The sequence below is a fragment of the Rhinatrema bivittatum genome, chromosome 12, assembly GCF_901001135.1.
Source record: "Rhinatrema bivittatum chromosome 12, aRhiBiv1.1, whole genome shotgun sequence".
Classification (NCBI taxonomy): domain Eukaryota; kingdom Metazoa; phylum Chordata; class Amphibia; order Gymnophiona; family Rhinatrematidae; genus Rhinatrema; species Rhinatrema bivittatum.
This window is the reverse complement of record NC_042626.1, coordinates 3,771,463-3,789,887: the sequence shown is the minus strand read 5'-3', so window position 1 is coordinate 3,789,887 and position 18,425 is coordinate 3,771,463. Positions and strand designations below refer to the sequence as shown.

At 47.1% G+C, this 18,425-nt stretch overlaps 1 protein-coding gene across 10 annotated transcripts in view; it reads right to left on the bottom strand.

The window, feature by feature from the left end:
* NFASC (neurofascin) overlaps positions 1-17,945 on the bottom strand; it is a 120,245-nt gene extending 102,300 nt beyond the window's left edge. For all 10 annotated transcript variants that reach the window (XM_029573854.1, XM_029573848.1, XM_029573846.1 and 7 more), the window contains exon 1: positions 17,807-17,945. The gene's annotated coding sequence lies outside the window, so the exon portion shown is untranslated. The remainder of the gene's footprint in view (positions 1-17,806) is intronic.
* Between the last annotated feature and the right edge of the window lie 480 nt (positions 17,946-18,425).

Below are 18,425 nucleotides of genomic sequence, written 5' to 3'. Positions count from 1 at the left end.
TTCTACGTCTCACTCTGCATGTCAAAGTGGCCCCTAACCCCTACACTAAAACCTAAACTTCACCTTGAGTTACTAGGTGGGCCTCCTACAGTAGCATAAATAGTTGCTTACTATGGTGCCTCCCTCAGAGTCTGTCTCTCTCTCTCCTCTCCCCACACATCTCAGGACCTTCCCCCAATCCCCTCCCACATCTCAGGCCCTTCCCCAGCCTAAAAATGTCCAAAACAGAATTTGCGAAAAAAAAATCTCAATTTGCGTTATGGGCATAGGCACAGCTTAACACTAATGAAAAAGGTGTAGTTATTTTCGGCGTTAAAACTGTGTGATATCATGCGTTGTGGCTTCACACTTTGTGAACCCGGGATCCCCCGTGCTCGTCCCACGTCAGGGATCCCCCGTGCTCGTCCCTGGTCAGGGATCGATCCCCTGTGCTCGTCCCTGGTCAGGGATCGATCCCCTGTGCTTGTCCCTGGTCAGGGATCGATCCCCTGTGCTTGTCCCTGGTCAGGGATCGATCCTCTCTGCTTGTCCCAGGTCAGGGATCCCCTGTGCTTGTCCCTGGTCAGGGATCCTCCGTGCTCGTCCCAGGTCAGGGATCCCCTGTGCTTGTCCCTGGTCAGGGATCCTCCGTGCTCGTCCCAGGTCAGGGATCCCCTGTGCTTGTCCCAGATCCTCTTGAAGTCTGCACCATTCCACGGTACCGCTCCCTTTCCTATGAAAAAGATACCTCCTGATGTTGCTCCTGAGTCTGCTCCCTCCGAGCCTAATATCATGACCTCCTAATCTAGAGTCTCCCTTCCACTGAAAAGGCTTCACCTCCTGTGTGGAGTCTCTCTATCTGCTTCCCCCGGACTCGCTCTGCTGTGCGTTTAATGAAGCCGCACGCTCTTTAGGTAGCTCTCCCTCAGGAGGCGAGGCCTGCAGAATTGGACACCAATGACTTGTACAATGCTATAAGTCACTTCAGCTTTCCTGCTGCTAATGCCTCTCCCTTCACACACTAACATCCTTCCAGCAATGCCCACCACTTTCTCACTCTCGCTCAGTCCCTTGGAATCATTGTATAAAATCAGTCTCTCACCCCCCCCCCCCCTACATGTATTACTCCCTCATCTTTCTAAACCCAAAATACAAAACCATGCACCAATAAGCAGGACAGGACCTCCATCATCTCGTTGCGCTCATTAGAGTGCTGACAAGATCGTCAAAGCCATGGATTCGTCATGATTAATACATACATGTCCCAGTTCCTAAGCACCTTTTCTCACAAATCCTGCTGACCAACTGGCCTGGTGCTGTCTGAGCTCCTGCGCCTTCAGTACACACAGAAACATGAGGATCCAATTCTCATCAGCACAGTCTGCATCTCCAGACTGCGTAACAAAATGCTGAACTTCAGGGAAAAGTGCCTGGGCTCAAGGTTATTTCCCTTCTGTGGAGATGCACACAGCCTGAGAGTAGGAGGTATAAGCTCTTCAAACACAGAGCATGTACAGTGGACCTAATGCTTAGAGCAGCAGGCTGAGAGCCTGGGTTCAAATCCCACTCCTGCTCCTTGTGACTTTGAGCATGTCCACGTCACCCTCCATTGCTTCAGGTGAAAAAAAAATTACACTGCGAACCTTCTGAGCACAGAGAAATAACCTCTACCACCTAAATGTAATCTGCTTTAAAGTGGCTGGCAAGTCACAAAAGGGGAGATATAAAATTAAAGTATGGTACATCTCTATCTCTCTCTGTGTAACACCCAGAAAGCGGACAAAAAGGGACAATGTAAGGAAAAGAGAAACAAACTGCAGGGCAGGAGTGAGGTGCATGGGCAGAGCTGTGTGTGGGTCTCAGTACTAGAATAGCAGGGGGTGCTGCAGGGCAGGAGTGAGGAGCATTGGTAGAGCTGTGTGTGAGGGTCTCAGTACTGGAATAGTAGGGGGTGCTGCAGGGCAGGAGTGAGGAGCATTGGCAGAGCTGTGTGTGAGGGTCTCAGTACTGGAATAGCAGGGGGTGCTGCAGGGCAGCAGTGAGGTGCATTGGCAGAGCTGTGTGTGAGGGTCTCAGTACTGGAATAGCAGGAGGTGCTGCAGGGCAGGAGTGAGGGTCTCAGTACTGGAATAGCAGGGGGTGCTGCAGGGCAGGAGTGAGGTGCATTGGCAGAGCTGTGTGTGAGGGTCTCAGTACTGGAATAGCAGGGGGTGTTGCAGGGTAGGAGTGAGGTGCATGGGCAGAGCTGTGTGTGAGGGTCTCAGTACTGGAATAGCAGGAGGTGCTGCAGGGCAGGAGTGAGATGCGCAGGCAGAGCTGTGTGTGAGGGCCTCAGTACTGGAATAGCAGGGGGTGCTGCAGGGCAGGAGTGAGGAGCATTGGCAGAGCTGTGTGGGGGGGGGGGTCTCAGTACTGGAATAGCAGGAGGTGCTGCAGGGCAGGAGTGAGGAGCTTTGGCAGAGCTGTGTGTGAGGGTCTCAGTACTGGAATAGCAGGGGGTGCTGCAGGGCAGGAGTGAGGTGCATTGGCAGAGCTGTGTGTGAGGGTCTCAGTACTGGGATAGCAGGGGGTGCTGCAGGGCAGGAGTGAGGAGCATTGGCAGAGCTGTGTGTGAGGGTCTCAGTACTGGAATAGCAGGGGGTGCTGCAGGGCAGGAGTGAGGTGCATTGGCAGAGCTGTGTGTGAGGGTCTCAGTACTGGAATAGCAGGAGGTGCTGCAGGGCAGGAGTGAGGTGAATTGGCAGAGCTTTGTGTGTGAGGGTCTCAGTACTGGAATAGCAGGGGGTGCTGCAGGGCAGGAGTGAGGTGCATTGGCAGAGCTGTGTGTGAGGGTCTCAGTACTGGAATAGCAGGGGGTGCTGCAGGGCAGGAGTGAGGTGCATTGGCAGAGCTGTGTGTGAGGGTCTCAGTACTGGAATAGCAGGGGGAGCTGCAGGGCAGGAGTGAGGTGAATTGGCAGAGCTGTGTGTGTGAGGGTCTCAGTACTGGAATAGCAGGGGGTGCTGCAGGGCAGGAGTGAGGTGCATTGGCAGAGCTGTGTGTGAGGGTCTCAGTACTGGAATAGCAGGGGGAGCTGCAGGGCAGGAGTGAGGTGAATTGGCAGAGCTGTGTGTGTGAGGGTCTCAGTACTGGAATAGCAGGGGGTACTGCAGGGCAGGAGTGAGGTGCATTGGCAGAGCTGTGTGTGAGGGTCTCAGTACTGGAATAGCAGGGGGTGCTGCAGGGCAGGAGTGAGGTGCATGGGCAGAGCTGTGTGTGAGGGTCTCAGTACTGGAATAGCAGGGGGTACTGCAGGGTAGGAGTGAGGTGCATTGGCAGAGCTGTGTGTGAGGGTCTCAGTACTGGGATAGCAGGGAGTGCTGCAGGGCAGGAGTGAGGTGCATGGGCAGAGCTGTGTGTGAGGGTCTCAGTACTGGAATAGCAGGGGGTGCTGCAGGGCAGGAGGGAGGTGCATGGGCAGAGATATGTAGGGATATTTCAGGGTTGCTGATGACATCTTTTCCCTTGGCAGCCCCTGACCCCGCAGTGACAGTTTGTGATCCAGAGTGTCTAAGACAGACCTTTGCATTAAGTGAGTTGGGTCCTCAGGGAAAGGTCACATCTGGGAAGCTTGTTCCAATAATTGCTGGGACCCGCAAGTTGTTCATCATCCATGATCATCACAGCAGAAATGGAAAGGCCGAGTGTCACTCGCACAGGAAATGTTAGTGTAGAAGTGCATCAGGGAAGGACAGTGAGAGATCATCATTAAGGTCACCAGAAACGTGCAATTTCTATTTTATTACAAGCTATTTATTCAGGCAGATAGATACAAAGAAAACAAATATCAAACACAGTATCTGGAAGTAATAGGCTAAATACTACAGATTAATGCCTTCTCCCAAGAGTGCTCAGATTCTCCCCATCTTTTACCTTTCCCCCGGTTCATGCATGCACAGACACACAGAGCCCATCCTCAGTCGCTCTTCATACTGCAGACTTTATTAAAAACAGAGAACACAGCAGACAAGGCTAAAAAAGCAAACCCCTGCTTGTGAAGCTGTTTCAACTTGGCAAAGAGAACATCAAGAGTTCTCTGCACCTCCTCAGGTTTTCAGACTCATTCTCACCTGACCATTCTGTGTTTTCCATAATTCAATGCTTTCAGGCCATTTAATCTAAATGAATTTTATTGCTACGTGTGAAGATATTGCTCTCATGTGTTTATTATATGTCTAATCCTTCCAAAGCAGCATTTTCCAGCTTGAAACTAAGCAATGCTAATATTCCACCCCTGAGGAACCCAACCTGCAGGAAGTTCTGCGAGGAGTCAAGTATTTGTTACCAAAATGTATCTATATATACGTATCTCTAGACAATCCGATAAGGTGCAGATAAATGTACCTCTAGGTTTTACCCCTAAGGCACACGTCGGAGTTATTAGCATGTCCCTCATATTTCTAGGAACTGTCTGTGTCTGACGGGAAATATCAGCATTTAGACATTGCATTCAATATCTGGCGGTGTCTTCCAATGAGCTTTCATTCCATGGTCAATCAAATGATGATACCACCCCAGGACCGGCGCAACCATTAGGCAGCAGCAGTGGACAGGGTGCCACCAGGGTACACAAGCTCGCTATTTTCAAAACGTGAAAGAAGGGGCGACAGCAGGCGCTAGGATTGGAGAGAGAGCGAGAGCACTGTAAGAGGGTGACTATAACTCTATATATCTCCCACTGTCAGCGGGCACATTCCTCTCAGGGTGGGTTGTTGTTACATTTGTCTGCCTAGAGCGCTACAGCCCTGTACCACACAGATTTAGAACTTTCTTTAACCTTCATAAAAACTGCTGGATGAACTCGCCTTCAGCATCAGAGAGCTGTAAACATAATGACGGGTTTGCAAATAAGCAAAAAATTGTTTTATTGGGGATGGGAAATTTGAAATGAAAATACACAAGAGCTTCCCTTGTTAACTAAATCTATTATATGTCTGAGACCACTCTTATACCATCCAGGAAGACTGTGAGGGAGTCGGTTGGTCCGTTAGATGACCGAGGAGTTAAAGGGGCTCTTAGGGAAGATAAGGCCATTGCAGAAAGACTAAATGAATTCTTTGCCTCCGTGTTTACTAATGAGGATGTTGGGGAGATACCAGTTCCAGAGATGGTTTTCATGGGTGAGGATTCAGATGAACTGAACCAAATCACTGTGAACCTGGAAGATGTAGTAGGCCAGATTGACAAACTAAAGAGTAGCAAATCACCTGGACCGGATGGTATGCATCCTAGGGTTCTGAAGGAACTCAAAAATTAAATTTCAGATCTATTAGTTAAAATGTGTAACCTATCATTAAAATCATCCATTGTACCTGAAGATTGGACGGTGGCCAATGTAACCCCAATAGACCAGTGAGCCTGACTTCAGTGCCGGGAAAAATAGTGGAAACTATTCTCAAGACCAAAATTGTAGAGCATATAGAAAGACATGATTTAATGGAACACAGTCAACATGAATTTACCCAAGGGAAGTCTTGCCTCACTAATCTGCTATGTATTTTTTTAAGGGGTTAATTAATTAATTAATTTTATTTATTTATCGAGTTTTATATACCGTCATTCAGTTTCACCATCACAACGGTTTACAAGTTTCGATGTTTAACAATGTGTTAGAAAAGTTTCAATGATTAACAATGTGGATAAAGGTGAACCTGTAGATGTAGTGTATTTGTTCAGAAGGGGTTTGACAAAGTCCCCCATGAGAGGCTTCTAATAAAACTAAAAAGTCATGGGATAGGAGGCGATGTCCTTTTGTGGATTACAAACTGATTAAAAGACAGGAAACAGAGAGTAGGATTAAATGGACAATTTTCTCAATGGAAAAGGGTAAACAGTGGAGTGCCTCAGGGATCTGTACTTGGACCGGTGCTTTTCAATATATTTATAAATGATCTGGAAAGGGGTACGACAAGCGAAATGAACAGATGACACAAAATTATTCAGAGTAGTTAAATCACAAGTAGATTGAGATAAATTACAGGAGGACCATGCGAGACTGGAAGATTGGGCATCCAAATGGCAGATGAAATTTAATGTGGATAAGTGCAAGGTGATGCATATAGGGAAAAATAACCCTTGCTGTAGTTACACGATGTTAGGTTCCATATTAGGAGCTACCACCCAGGAAAGAGATCTAGGCATCCTAGTGGATAACACATTGAAATCGTCGGCTCAGTGTGCTGCAGCAGTCAAAAAAGCAAACAGAATGTTAGGAATTATTAGGAAGGGAATGGTGAATAAAACGGAAAATGTCATAATGCCTCTGTATCGCTCCATGGTGAGACCCCACCTTGAATACTGTGTACAATTCTGGTCGCCGCATCTCAAAAAAGATATAGTTGCGATGGAGAAGGTACAGAGAAGGGCAACCAAAATGATAAAGAGGATGGAACAGCTCCCCTATGAGGAAAGGCTGAAGAGGTTAGGGCTGTTCAGCTTGGAGAAGAGACGGCTGAGGGGGGATATGATAGAGGTCTTTAAGATCATGAAAGGACTAAAACAGGTAAATGTGAATTGGTTATTTAGTCTCTAAGAAAATAGATAAACAAAATTAGCAAGTAGCACATTTAAAACAATCAGAGAAAATTCTCTCTCACTCAACGCACAATTAAGCCCTGGAATTTGTTGCCAGAGGATGTGGTTAGTGCAGTTATCCAAACCTTTTTTGGGTTCAAAAAAGGTTTGGATAAGTTCCTGGAGGAAAAGTCCATAAACTGCTATTAATCAATAGGAAATAGCCACTGCTATTAATTGCATCAGAAGCATGGGATCTTCTTAGTGTTTGGGTAATTGCCAGGTTCTTATGGCCTGGATTGGCCTCTGTTGGAAACAGGATGCTGGGCTTGATGGACCCTTGGGCTGACCCAGTATGGCAATTATTATGCTCTTATGACTTCCTGCAGCTAAACCTGACTGAGCAGACTGAGCTAAGGCAGAGATAACTCTCTTAAGTCTTTCTGCCAACATCTTTGCCAGAATCTTTAAATCTTCATTAAGAACTGAAATAGGTCCTTAAGAAGAGGCTGAGGGGAGGTCTTTATATTTCTTTGGTATCAGTGACATTGTGGCTAAATTTGCCTCTCCAGAAAATCCACCTTTGGTCACCACTTCCCCAAATTGCTAGGAGATGATTGGACTTAACGTGATAGATTAATAGGATCATTCATGAAAACGTTCTGCCAGGTACTGCCCTAGCAGGGGCTCACGTGCGCACTACACAGGGGGCAGGAAGGGTAACACTGACACCAAATACCGCAGCAGGAACCCCGTGCCAGGTGAGCGTACAGCATGGACCCGTGTGTTCTGAGCAGGTCTCCCAGACATGGCCTGAACGGGACTTCAGTCTGACCTCGGGGGTTAGGTGCAGAGTAAGCCCTCCGAGGATGCCCAGCGCATCTCATCCTCCTGAATCTGAGAAAGATGACGCAGAGCTAGGAAATGCTCCAGAGGAGCCTGTGTAACGGGGACGCCAAGCAAGAAGCCTTCCCTGCTATTGGTAAAGATCATTAAAAACTCTAATCCCCCCCCCCGGGCTGGGCAGTCACTGTCACCCCTGCAATGGCTCCTCCTGAAGGGGCGCTAAGTGCTAGTAACTGCCCTGTCCGGGGAAGGGGGATTATTTAAGGCACAATCTATATAAAGACAGGTTCCTGCCCTGGGAAGGAGGGTTTCTCAGTCTGAAAGGATAACCCATGCATTGCAAGCCCATTCCCTGTACCTCTCAGCCTCCGATCCCAGACTCCCAGAGGCAAGCGAGCTGCAAATCCTCAGCACCGAGCACAGGCCAGCGGCCACCGCAAGCCGGAAATGTCACCACAAAGAGAAACCTGCTCCCTCCCCGGACTCTGCTCATGAATAATGCAGGTGCTCTGCGTCCTCCCAGAGTCCTGATGGGCTGAGGCCCCGGCACACGCTGCTGTCTGTGCAGCCTTTGTTCACGGAGACAGAGCTACACGTGCCAGATCTGTAACAGCAGCTTGGTGTTTATCCCGAGCCATAGGATCACAGGAAAGAAAGGATCCACTGCCCAGGTCACAGCAGCAGCTGAAGGCATTAACAATTTTCTGTCTACGCAGCCCGCCACGCTCGCCCCACAGTGCCCACATCAGCGTTTGCCTCCTCCGCCTGTCACCAGTGGTGCCCTCTGGGACAGAACCAGCGCCCAGGCCGAGATTATCCTGAACGCATTCGCCGTGTCAGCACACGTACAGGAAGGAGGAGACCCCAGAATGAGGCTGAAAGACGGAAGGGTCGCCGGAGCTGAACCCTCCAGCAGCAGAACTGGCCTTTTCCCCGTGCTGCACCCAGGACCAGCGCTAGCGTTTCAGCCGCCCTGTAGCACTATTACTAGTACTCTGCTGCCCCCAACCCCATTTTTTTTTTTTTTTTTTTTTAACACTAATAGGCCGATGCAATATTGATGCACGAAAAACAGGCGCTCCTGACTGCGCGCCCATCCGCCTCTCCCGGGCAAGCGATGCAGTATGCTAATGAGCTGCTGGGCTCATTAGCATACTGCACTAAGAATAAATCATGCGTCCCTAGCGCTGCCTCGGCACTGGGCACCCAGGAGAAGTGGCGGAGCGCGGGTTAGGGAAATGGACTGAGCACCCGTTTTCCTAATCTCACGGCCATGTTGCTGCTTTTTGTGGCTCCTCACTGTAAGGGGAACTGCAGAATGAGCTAAGCACAGCAAGTCTGCAGCACTGACCATCCACCCTGGAGTCTGGGGCTGCTGGCACCGGCCCGATCCTAGGATCGTGAGTAATCCTGGCCCGCGCACACACAGTCTAGCTTGACACGCAGACTTGTTTACAAACAGTTATGGCCCAGAGAGAGAGAGGAAATCTGCTTTCCCTTCGCAGACGTGCAAAGTGATGAGACCCCTTCGCCTGTGATGCTCTCTCGCCTTTCCAGGCTGATGACTAACAGGGTGCTGTGAGTATTGGCCGAGATACACAGTGTACACACAGATGTATATGCTTAGCACTATTTTAATGCTTAGAACTGTTAAGATTGGATATCAATAAACATTATTTTTACTTTTACCTTGTTCTCGCTTACCTCATTCCTAACACTCACGATGAAATTAAGTTACAGGAACCACAGAAAAGCAGTATTTTCTGCTTTTCTGTAAACTTTTGGGGCTCCTCCAGGCTGGCATTCATTTTTGAGGGTTAAAATGTGCGCATCAGATGTATTTGGGGGGGGGGGGGTGGACGACTAGCGAATAGCCTCATGCACTTGGCATTTACATGTGATGAACGCTATTACCTATGCGCTGATCCCCTTAGTGCATCAGGGGTTATGGATGCGATTCCAATATTACCTGTTAATTTTTATTGTTTTCCCAAGAATCAACATCCAATTGAAAAAGTCTCTCTCAATCTCATGCAATCTCAGTCTCTACCCCACCAAAAACACCCAGCCCCCTCCAGCGATCCAAACTTAAACTGACACCGCAAGAAGCCAGACACTGTACAGAGTGCAACAAAGGCAATATACAAACATCAAGCAATAAAATCAAGAAATATAAACCATCAATTGTAATAGTAAACCCATCCGAATAAAAAGAACAAGTAGCAAACAGAACAGCCAATAATTAAAAACCCATATAAAACTTTTAAAATATTTCCCAAAGAGCAATAAAATATTTAAAAACAGCAGACATGGCAAATACCACCTAATAATTAATAATAAAGATTTTTAAAATCCCCTGCTCTCCATACCTGGGAACTTTTGATTTCCAATCACTCTGAGATTGTCCTGGATTAGCGGGGGTAGGGGGTTGCATACAACTTTCTCCTCATATACACACACACACACACACACACACGTGTTCTTCTCTCACACATGCTTCCTACCTCCCTCACACACATGTTCTTACCCTCACACACACAAGCTCCCTCTCTCTCATATACACACACACACACACACGTGTTCTTCTCGCACCCACACAAACACACACAAACTCCCTCTCTCTCACATAAACAGACACGTGTTCTTCTCTCACACACACAAGCTCCCTCTCTCTCACATAAACACACACTCATACAAGCCCTCTATCTCATGCACACACAGAGCAGCTCTATCACAAATGATGCCCTGGGTGAACAGTGCCCGCCACCCTCACACAAAGCATTCCTTGGTAGTGTAATGTGTGCATGCCTGTCGGTCCTTGTGTGTGGGAGCATGAGAGACAGAGCTTCACAGCAGAGCATATTACCAAACAGTACCCAGAGTTGCTCGGGTTTGTCTATGTGTGTGTGTGTGTGTGAGTGTCTGTGCACATACTGGCTTTGCACAGTGCAGCTTTCACTATTCTGGGCACCGCCTGATAGCCACAGACAGACACAAAAGTGTCACCAACTGACCAGCTCAAGCCTTTCATATATATTGGCTTTAAATCTTGCTTTTTTATCCTGTTCTGTCTGTTTGATTCTAGCAGGGTTAAAATCAGTATTGCTCATTTTAGTTTTTAAAGTACTTGGAGAACAGTTGAAAGACCTGGTATCAAACTGCATGCCAACCTGGGCACTGCTATTGGCAGCTGCCTCAATTAAGATACAGGCAATCGTTCCATCTCTACTGCCAGCCCTATGTACTGGTGCGCATTACGCATTCCCTTTCACCTTTAGACTAGAACTGGATCTAGTATCCATATCTCGGTATTCGCATAGTGCTCATCTCTTTGGTTGTATTATCTGATGGATGTTTCTATGTGAACTGCAATGAGGTCACATGATGAAGTGAACTCTGGCGGAAGCGCAGCTGCCACCCCTATTTTACAATTTCAGGATTTATAATCCCTACTCTCTTGACATAAAATTCAGGCTTGACATACTGGATTGGTCAAGGAAGCCAAAAGAAGTCAATTTGGAAGGTGATGGCTATAAAAACTACTAAAGAAAGAGAAAGATAAGTCACAAGTAGCCAAATCCAAGATGGCGGACGGGAAAGAAGGCAGCCAGGGGCTACAAGATTCAGGTGACCGTCTCACTGAGAAGGGAACTACTGCAGAAATGCAAGCTCTGAAATTCAGGTTCAATTTTCTGTTTTAAATGAGTATTTCTGAGATTGGTAAGTGAACTGAATTGGCAGACCCAAAGGATTTCCATTAGCAACCAGGACATCAGTGACCTCAAAAGTACAGCTCGAGACCTTGCAGAAGGAAAAGAAAGATCTAGAGGATAAAACAGATGACCTAGAAAATGGGTCTCATCATAACAACATAAGACTAGTGGGGCTTCCCATGTCTATCTGAGAAGCAGAGCTAAGAGATGTCTTGGGATCCTGGTCCCCTGAACGGCTTGCATTGTCTGGGTGACTGAGTGAGATTCTGAACAAGCCGATCACATCAAATGCAGAGTGGCTATTCTATGACTGTCGTAAACAATGATATTGCAAGCTTCTAGAAAGAAAGCATTGGTGTTTCAAGGTTTCTCCAGTAAGATGACTCCACTGTGAAGGGAATTCTCCACTATTTGTCCTGAACTTTTCAATAAAGAACAGAACATTTTCCCTGCAGAATCCAGCTAAGTTGAGGATTTGGTATGATGGGCAGATGAAGTAATTTGAATCTATGGTTTGTTCAGTCCTTGCGAAATGATGGTCGAGAAGGAAATATCTACAGAGAGTTTGAAGAATTTAAGTGTGACTTCTATTTCCTATTTGAGAATTCAAATGTTATTCCTTTCCGGATGGCTTATATTTTGGAATGTGGAGCTAACCTTTCAACTGGTTGGGGTTATTGTTGATTTGGATGCTATGCGGAATTATTCAGTTAGGAGTTATGGGAGGATTGGGTTGGGTGGGATTTGGGGAGTGAATGTCAGTGCTTCTGCTTGGGCGTCTTAGGTCATTGACTCATCTTCACTAATGTAAGATTACTATGCAAATATTTTCCTAAATTGCTGCTACCCAGGCAGAAAATAGCAAGATTGCACTTTTCACAGTGTAAATGGTCCAAAAGAGATGGCGACCCTCCTTAAATACGTAACTTGGAACGTGGCTGTTGTCACCCAAAAAAAGAAGAAAGGAAGTTCTATCACACATGGGGAAGTTAAAGATCCAAACAACATTTTTACAAGAAATCCATTTTACTGATAAGAAACATAGAAAACTGAAATGTAAGTGGATTTCTTAAGGGCATTGCACTTCAGGTACTTGCAAAAGCTGTGGGCTGGCTGCATTGCTCCATAAGAATATTGTATTTCAACTGGAAAAGTCTATTGCTGATCCTAAAGGTAGAATTTTCCTAACTTCATGGAAACTCTATAGGAGATGAAAGACAGCTTGCACTCTTGTTTTGTGCTAGTTATTCCTAAAACAACATCCCAAATTCACTGGAGGAGACTTCAACTGTGTGGGAGATCTTGCTGAAGACGAACCTCCTAGTTCAGCTCAGAGAGAAAGATAAAGGTATCTCATTTCGATGTGGATAGAAGTAACGCAGGGCCCATGGACCTCTGTTATGTGATGAATACATTCTAGGTTTCTTGCAGAAGCTTTGTTCACTTATGCTTGTCGTTTCTGACCAGGCACCACTTACTTGTGTGTTGGAAACAGGTCTACCGAGGGCTAGGGGCAATTGTGGAGGAGTACTTTGTGGCTTTTGGCGGATAATGATTATATTATTAAAAATGGGAATTATATGCTGGGAAGCTGCCAAGGCAGAGGTGAAATTATTAGCTATAATATTACTAAATGTAAAATGCTTCTCAATATTGTAGAATTGGAAAAGCCATTGCATTTGAGGAAGAGGTATGAAAACAGCACAGACAAGACTAGGAAGCAATTTCTTGAGGAAGAAAGTCCATTCAATAAAGAGCTGCAGCTTCTTTACAAACTTTGAAGTACCCAAGTCTGGGAAGCTTCTATTCAATCTGCTTAAAACGCAGTCAGAGTCTTAAGTTTGCTCCTGTTCCACGAGGCAAGCAGGGCAATAAATTGAAATCTTTGCAATACTTACTTGTGCTACATTTTAGGGGCCCAGCTAAGACCGAGGAATATGGAGAGGTTGCTGATAACTCAGCTATCACACATTTACAAAAGTACCTCAGTTTAAATCACCAGGACCTGATGGGTTGATTGTTTAAGACCCCAAGTCCTTGCTCCATTGAAGGATCGTTTTACAGGGATGATGCCCAACACAACGAGTGGTGCTGTGCTTACAATAATTCCCAAACCAGGGAGAGATCCAATGTCCCCTAGCTCTTACAGACCCAAATCATTGTTAAATCAAGACATAAAAATGTTTGCAAAACTTATTGCTAACACGTTGAAGTATAGTTTGCCAACCCTTATTTGTTCACAATAGAAGATCTAATCTTAATCATAGCACTGGAGGGCAGTGCAAAGCAAACAGTAACAGATCCAAGCACTCAAATAACCAAGACGACAAGTAATATTATATTACTTCAAATTCCAAAATGTTTAAGCCCCACTCTCCCTGCGTAGACTCAACCTAGTAAGGGGGTTTTCCCTTTCCAGAGCTGTTCTGCTTTATAGAAGCAAAGGGAATAGTCCCCAGCTTTGTAACTTCTTACCTACATCTTTAGTAATACGGGTGGGCATCTGGAGTCCTAAGTATTTAATGGAAAATGTCCCCAGTTATTTTCTAGTTTATTCTTCAAATCCAGAAGTTCAGATTTATCTAAATGAAGTGTGAAACCTGAAAATTGTCCATATTGAGATAAAATCGCCAAGGTAGCAGGTAGAGTTCTCTTGGCCTTTGGTAAAAGTAAAAGAATTCACGAATAAAATAAAATGATGGCAGGATAATGGGCACCCCTGCTGGTTCCTATAAGAAGCGGAAACACAACCATTAGCAATAACTTAGAATACAGGGCTTGCAGAGAAGCAGCCGTCATGGTCACTCTCCCCATCCTTACCACGAATGGGCAATTCCCAGCTTCCGCCTGCAAATGTTCGCTCAGTTTGCAATAGGCTGGCAAGGGAAGGAACCTGCGCTCATTCCTAAGTCCTTTCATTTCTCTGATAAATGTCAGGCTCTCTTTACATAGTTATCAAATCTGCAAGTCTTATTTAAATGAACTCCCCGAGGAATAGAGAAAACAATTATTTGATTGTGCGATGACACCTTTGCCTCTCTAATTACTTTTTTACCCACACGTGTATTATTCTGGCTGAATCTTCTTCTTTGTTTTGTCGGGATGGTTTAGGATACCTGGGAATAATTCATTGGTATTTTATTTGTTTATTTTCACTTTTTAGTGAAACTTCTCAGTATAATGCCAACGGGTCAGTAAAATGTTACTCTATATGTGAACCGCAACGGACTTAAGTATTTCTTTGTAATCTACCTACAACAATTTGTGTTGCATTTGGCAGATAGAAGAATTTTAAAATTAATATATAAATAAATGTGCGCTTATTTACTGGGGCTTAATTGCTCACCAAATTACAACAGAGTCCACTTGGCGAGGTACAAGATATGCAAACAAAAATCAAAACATAACATCTGCCAAACCAAGCAAGAAAAGTAAATCCAAATAAGAGAGAACAGCAAGAAACGGTGTATAAGAAACTCTGATAAATGCATGAGAAAAAAAGCAAGGAAACGTAGCCTGCAGATTCCACAAATAAGGAGGCCGAGAAGACTGACAGCCTTAAGGTCAGCCAGCAAGGACTAGTGTATAAAGCAGTCCCTCCCGTACCTAACCCCAGGACCATGAAAACTTGTAAAGGTCAGTCAGATAATATTAAAGTGCAATGTGCAGGGGAAGGCCAGATGTCTTGGACAATGCTTTGCTACTTTTGATGGCTGTGTGGTTATTAGAAAACTTGATAAGAAGTCATGGAAGGGGTCCTGGGCGTTGGATTTAGAGTGCCAGTTATCTGTTTTCCCCCTCTTACATGTGGCTGGGAATATCAGATAGAATGACAGGATCTCCTATAACAAATGCAACCAGGAAGTCACTCAAGCAGCTGTGGACAATCTCCAGTGGCAGGCAGGCCTAGCAGCAACTAACATCTGGATGAGCAGCTAAATCCCACCTCTTCTGGCAAGTAATATTGCCCCAGACAGTAGGCCAAGAAGAATAACAATAAGGTCCATGAACTAATTCCTGGGCAGATCTAGATACGGGCATGCCCACCCGATGTGCACACCAACATCTGTCATGAGGAAGGAATCTATCAGGTGTATAATATCAACGGCGTAACAACTTCGAACCATGGCTTCTCAGGAGGCCATGCATAGAGAAGCCCATTTAGGAATCTGGGAGTCAGAAATGTAATTGTCCTTACTTATTTCTCAGAAAATCTTTGATCATGGCCAACGTCTTCTGTCCACAAATACTTAAGTCTTTTCAGGGGGTTAATGAATTCCTCCATTAGCAATTGGTAGATGCTAGAAATTAGACCTAAAAGGAAGCAGCAAGCAGATTCTCTCATGGATTGGGAATACTGGAGTATTAGCTGTGGATCAGATTCCGGCCGTTTTTCCCTTGGCTAGAAGAGAGTTTGGATGCAGGACAATCATTTTCTCTGCTTATGCTGCAGGGCTATTCTCTCAGGCCTAAGACTGCCATCTCTCTGTGGCAGAACAGAACCTGTACTGCTATTCTTGGCCTCTTCCTTTATCATATAAATGAAGACAAAACTTATTTTAAGAGATACAGAAAGCTGAGTAAATGTCTGTCTCGGGAACAGCTTCTCTTGTAACAAACTTCAACAATTCTATGAAAGGAATCAGCTGAGCACAGTAATTCGTAGAGCGGGTAAGGATGCACGGAAGCGTTCGCCATATCGGCCAGTTTGTTTGCTGAACAATGACGTGAGGTCCTAGCTCATGCAATGAACGATATTCTGCCCCAGTTGCCACACTAGGGCCAGAGTGACCTCGTGAAGGGGAAGCCAGGTTCAGATGATGGAAGGAGCACCACTCGGTTACTGAATTGGACCATGTGATGTGGTAAAGGAAAGATTCTGAGCAGCAGACTTGCAGAAGGATGAACAGAAGACCCTCTGTGCCCATCGTACAATCTCTCGCTGTCACAAACATGCAAACTCTTCCTTAAACAGACTCCCCTCTGAGGTCAGTGAGGCAGGGAAAACAGAGATGTCGCTAGCCCAGAACCTGTCCTTGATGAGGGAGGAGGGAGAAAGTCCGGCGCTCACTCAGTCTTTTTCCACTGGGCACCAAGCCCCCAATGAATACCAACAACTCTTCAAGATCCCTTTCCCCCATGGGACAGAAATGAAGCAAACTGCAGAGTGATTCAGCGTTTCACCCTCCTCCTTCAAAAGCAGCAGAGCCAGGCCAGACCTAAACACTGGTCACTACTGCCCTGCCAGCACCCCATTTCACCACCCCCCGCAAGCCCAATAACCACCTGGCTCTTCCTTCTGCAGTATCTCCGGAGACCCTTTCTAAATACAGATCCTCTGCCAAATCTCAAGGGATCTCCAGTGCCTGAGGATGTGTAGAAACATCTGCCCGCAGCTTTACCAAACGTACTGGACACGTTTGGTAAATCCCCTGCCAGATTCAGTCTTGCCCCTTTGCTCACTGACCTGTTTCTCGCTTTCCACCTTGATGGATTCTGTCAATTCCTCAGTTGCATCCCCTTGCTAGGACCCTTCCGTTCTCCCTCAGCTTTTCCTCCTGTCTGCTGCACCAAGTGCAAACTTGTGCAAGGCTGTGACAGGGAGAAGCGGACGGGATGCACATTGAGGAGGCAGGGAGCAGAAGAGGAGCCAGAGATGGACACGCTGCCAGCAGCGGCAGGCTAGGAGGCAAAGGATAACATGCAGAGCGGCAAGAGGCAGGCGCAGAACAGGCAAGGCCCAAGACAGGCAGAGCCAGGGCAACAATGAACACACATGGACTGAGGCCAGCAAACACAGGGCAGATGGGAAGGATATTCCTCAGCTTAGCATCGGAACTAAAGCAGAAAGTGTAAACTAGAAGAAGGCTGAACTTGAACTGCAAAATGCACTCAAATTATACATCAGCAGTAAGAACCACCAACACTCAAATCTGAGCTCCTCAACCTCTTTCCCTTAGGGGCACTTTTGTTATTTGCAGTCAAAATATGCAATCTTCCCTTTCTGAAAGTTGGTGGCCATGGGGCACACATGCTAGGAACACCTCTGCTAGGCATGAAATAGCAGGCGCAGGTTTGAAAATACCAGGTACCTGCGCTGCTGTACCTGCGCAAGCCGCATGCTGGGAACATTGTGCCAATCTCAGGAAGGAAGCACTGGGAAAGGTGACCCCTGACCCCCCCCCCCAGTGTTTAAGCAATGGACAAAGAGATGGGGCAAAAGTGGTAGCAAGGCAGTAGCCCGGGAGGGAGGAGCTAAGGGCAGGCTGGAGGCCTGATGGGGGGTAGGGAGGAGAAGGGACCAGCAGCCGGGGGGGGGGGGGGGCAGAGAGCTGGAGGTGAGCTGATAAGGGGTGGGGATGGGGGCTGACTCCAGATTTGCAAGACAACCTCATCCTTCCTGGTTTTACTGCACTGACTGCAGGGATTTCTACTCCAAGGCCTCACAGACCAAGGGGTAAAACCATCCCGTCCTGAAAATCCAGAGCCAGCTGGGGACCCGAAAGATGTGGGATGGGTGGGTGAGGGCAGGGTGGGGTCTGGGGCTAGAGGAGGCAGGTTGACGGGGGGATGGGCAGGGCAGGTCCGGCTAACGTTACACAATGGAGAGAGGCAGATGATGCTCAGGACCCTGCTGGGGGGAGGGGCCCGGCCAAAACAAGCCCCGAATCGCCGGGGATGGAATAAAGGGAGCGCGGGAACCGCAGTCTCCATACCTGCGCCTTGGCAGGGCTCCAGGTTCCGGTCCCAGTCTCCTCTCTCCCGGTTCCGTCTCCTCCGCGCTCTCCCGGTGACTCCGCATTAGGACGGAGCCTGATGCGCGCGCCTGCAGCTGGCTCCGTGCGCGCTCCCGGACACCTCCTCCTGCTGCTAGAGCGCGCGCGCGCCGGCACACCCAGGCGCGCTCCCGGGGACTCCGGCAGGCGTCGGTCCCGGCGGGCGAAGCTCGGCTCATTGCCGCAGCTTAAGCTTCGGGGCAGCCGCGCAGGGATTGTGGCTGCCTGTGCGGTGATTGCACCAGCAGTGTACACTGTCTATAGTATGTGCAGGGTCAGTGTACACTGTGTGCAATGTGTTAGGTGCCAGTGTACACTGTGTATAGTGAGTGCAGGGTCAGTGTATACTGTGTGCAGCGTGTTAGGTGTCAGTGTATACTGTGTATAGTGAGTGCAGGGTCAGTGTATACTGTGTGCAATGTGTTAGGTGTCAGTGTACACTGTGTATAGTATGTGCAGGGTCAGTGTACACTGTGTATAGTGAGTGCAGGGTCAGTGTATACTGTGTGCAATGTGTTAGGTGTCAGTGTACACTGTGTATAGTATGTGCAGGGTCAGT